Here is a 3,971-nt window from a genome sequence, read left to right on the forward strand (position 1 = left end):
ATATATATATATATATATATATATATATATAAAATCAATATGGACAGCAGTGTGTACTGTGTTACCAAAAAAGAAAACTATAATTGTCATTAAACATAACTGGGGTATTAGAACATCTAAGTTACTCTTATTTCTCTTATATCTAATCATATTTAGTGAGAATTATATATATCTATATATACATATATACAAATTCAGTGTGTGTTGCATTCCATTATTTGATGAATGAAAAAACATGTATAAACAAACGATGTAACATATACCGAATGTACATTTTTACATTCGGTATATGTTATATCATTTTTTTGTACATTTTTTCATTTATATATATATATATATAATTATAATTTTCTTTCAAAAAACATAGATAGCATAGAAGTGCTGAAGTTGAACCCAAGGCACTAGACAAGTATAACAGATGCAATAGAAAAGGCTCAAATCGGGCAGACTATGATTAACCCTAAGAAATTAACTTACATAGCCTTGGTCAGTCCGAGGCTATAGTAGATGAGATTTTCCCATGGTGCCATGCAGTGGGACTGAACCAGGAACCATATGGTTTGGAAGCAAACTTCTTACTACACAGCCATTCCTGTGAAACAACTTGTGTTTGTATCAAGTAGCAGAAATTCTGAAAATGTAACAAAGCACAATATTGAAGTCAAGTTCTCTTGCAATCTTGGGTTTTGGTAGAGGCACTAATAATGAGGGCCAAGTAAAAATTATTCTGGTCATTGTTTTCATTGTCATTGTCATCATCTTAACGTCTTCTTTTCCATACTTACAGGAGTCAGACCAAATGTGTTGAGGCAAATTAGGGCCATATGCCCATCCGTTCACTAAACCTCACTTGTTTCCAAGCTAGGTAATATTTCTCCATAGCTGGACATGTTTTCATGGAAAACTGGAAACAAACGACACTGCATATATGACAGTGACACTTGTTTACAACAATAATGCAATGTCAAGACAAAGAGACACCATCTCACACATCCAAATAATCACACACCCACATATACACTGAGCTTCTTTCAGTTTCCAACTACCAAAAACACTCTCAAGGCTTGATTGGCTGTAGTAGAGGATACCCTTCATCATGATCTGATTAGGTAACTTGTCTGGACCAAAGCTGTGCTTCCATGTCAGATTTTCAAACTGGATGAAGTGGTTTGAATGTTTGGCTTGGTTTTTTAAGTCATGTTGGTTTTTCACTAGCTGAATTCATTCATCTGTGCATGCCATGATTACAGATGAGAGCAATTGCTTGCTGAATAAACTGGTTGATCCTGGCTGTCGACAGTTTCTTGTCTGTTCATCTGCTCAGCATTTAATGATATTCACCATTGATTCAATAAGGTCATTCACCAAAACAGTTAACATCTACCATGCTGCACCTTATGATCTCAATATACTCTGCTTGGCTCAGGTGGTTACGTATTGTTTAACCTATAGCTGGGACCTGACAAAATCCTATTACTTTGAATCAGAAAAAGACATATGAACAATTTTGGCTAAGAAGTGGTTCCACACTACTCAAACCCTGGAACTCCTGAATCAGGGCCCCATTATCGGATGCAGTTTAATGCCATACCCAATACAAAATACACGCTTAATCAGATCTCATTATGTTAATGTTATGTTAAAATATTCTTAAATCTACCAGTGTAGCAGATTTATGAAGACATTATTGATTTTTATTTAGTTCTCCTATTTCTTTATATATTTATGTTCATCTTATCAGGCATTTTGTGTTGTTTTCTCCTCTTTTATTCTTTTTTTCTTTTTTGTTCTGTATTTTTTTTCATTTTGCTTTCTTTGATCTGCGTTGTCTGTTCTTGTTTCATTGTTGTTGAAATGTTTTTTGCCGTTGTTACAAATATAAATATAATAAAAAAACAATTCTTCCATCAACAACACATCATCTTCATCATCATCATCATCATTGTCGTTGTCATAATCATCATCATTGTCGTCATCATCGTTATCATTGTCATCAGATTCATAATCCTCACCGTCACCACCATCATGATGTCATTATCATCATCATCATCATCATACTCGTTGCTGTTGTCATCGTCATCATTAACATTATCAGCATCACCACCCTGTTGTCATCGTTGTCATCATCTTCATCATCTTCAGCGCTTTGACCACCATCACCATCATAATGATCATCATTAACATCATCAGTATAATTATCGACAATATCATCTCAAATGACATCATTCTCATGAAACAGCAATCACATTATCATCATCATCATCATCATTATCACCATCATCATTATCACCATCATCATTAACTTCGTCAACATGTTAAGCATAATAGTTCTTAAAATAAATAGTGTTAGTAACAGAAGTTAGGCTTCCATAGGCTGGCAGAAACATAGAAAGTGCTGGAGGGACAAAATACATATGGAGGACCTTGTTATTAAAACTCCATGATAAGGGTTTCAAATCAGGAGTGATTGATTTACTTCGTATTGTTATACAGGTGAGAAAGTAAATAACAGGTTGTAGTGCGGTTGAGCTTCCATAGATAATATGACTGTAGAAATGCCATATATACATATATAAAGAGAGAAAGGGTTACATGCTCCAAAATGCATTATAGATGTTGAATTATATTGAGGTTTGGTGATTGTGGGTGTCAATGCAATTAGTCTACTTCAGTTTTGTGTTAAATAAATTTTGAATAACATTAGCCATATGAACTGAAACATTATTATCCTGGACGTGTGTGCTACCATCTTGAAACAATGTTTGTAACAAGACAGATATTATCAGCCAAAATACTCTGATAATCCTTGGCATTAACTCTACCATGAAGAACAATTAAAGGGGCTTGATAATTCCATAATATGACTGCCCAAATCATTGCAAAACCACCTCCATACTTCAGGGTAGAGCCAAACAGTAAGGGTTGAAAGCTTCTTGGGTTGGTTCTAGGCTTATGCCCTAAGTTCGAAAAAGGAAGAATGAGGGATCATCAGAAGATATGACATTGTTCCATCGAGCCATTAACCAATTCTGATAATCTAGGCACCATTTTTATTTCCAACTTAGCAGTGTTGATAGGGAACAGGGAAGGTTTTGCAATGGCAGCTCTCCTATGATATCAAGCTTTATGGAACTCACATTGAACAGTTTTGGCTGACACAAGGTAGACAAGGTGATGGTTTAGCACTACTATCGTTTTTGCTGCCATAGTTTGATGGTTTTTAGATGATTTTTTATATTCCACTATTCAGTGCTATCTTTCAGTGAATTTTATCTTCAACCCATAATTATGCTTGCCTACCCTGATTATGGAATGTCAACAGGATTTTAGTGACTGAAGCACCAACCAACGGTGCTTCAAATTTGTCCACTTTGGAAATCAGACACATTAATAATATTAATGTATTTAAATATAAATATCTGCAAAATAAGAAAGAATGTAGTCTCTATCATGAAGCATAAGAAATACTTGAAGTATATGAAGATTTATATATATATATATATATATATATATATATATATATATATACACACACAGAGTAGAAGAGTTCTGAATTTGTCATACTGCCATAGATAAATAGAAAGTAATGTTTCCATTATGGAGTCGAACACATATAAACTGATATATGTATGCATACACACGCACACAAACATACACACACACATACATACATTTATGTAGATATATATACATACTTATTTACAACTATTCAATGTGTTCTGTATAGGAGTGGTCCAAGACAATATGACTGTGTCTGTAAAATGTATTTGTACATGAGTAAATGCAAGTGTGCATTACAATATGCTTTTAAACTTGCATAACTGAATTTAAGTATGTGTGTGTGTATATATATATGCATGTATACTGATGCACGTATGCATAGATGTACATATATTTACAGTCACACTCATATATGTAGACATACATGTATATATATGTATATATATATATATGTATATATTTATATATAT

At 33.5% G+C, this 3,971-nt stretch overlaps 1 protein-coding gene across 1 annotated transcript in view; it reads left to right on the forward strand.

The window, feature by feature from the left end:
• Positions 1-3,971, forward strand: part of LOC128249177 (uncharacterized) — a 227,017-nt gene that overhangs the window by 53,827 nt on the left and 169,219 nt on the right. The gene's annotated exons all lie outside the window — the stretch shown is intronic.

This window comes from Octopus bimaculoides, chromosome 12 (genome assembly GCF_001194135.2).
Source record: "Octopus bimaculoides isolate UCB-OBI-ISO-001 chromosome 12, ASM119413v2, whole genome shotgun sequence".
NCBI classification, from domain to species: Eukaryota; Metazoa; Mollusca; class Cephalopoda; order Octopoda; family Octopodidae; genus Octopus; species Octopus bimaculoides.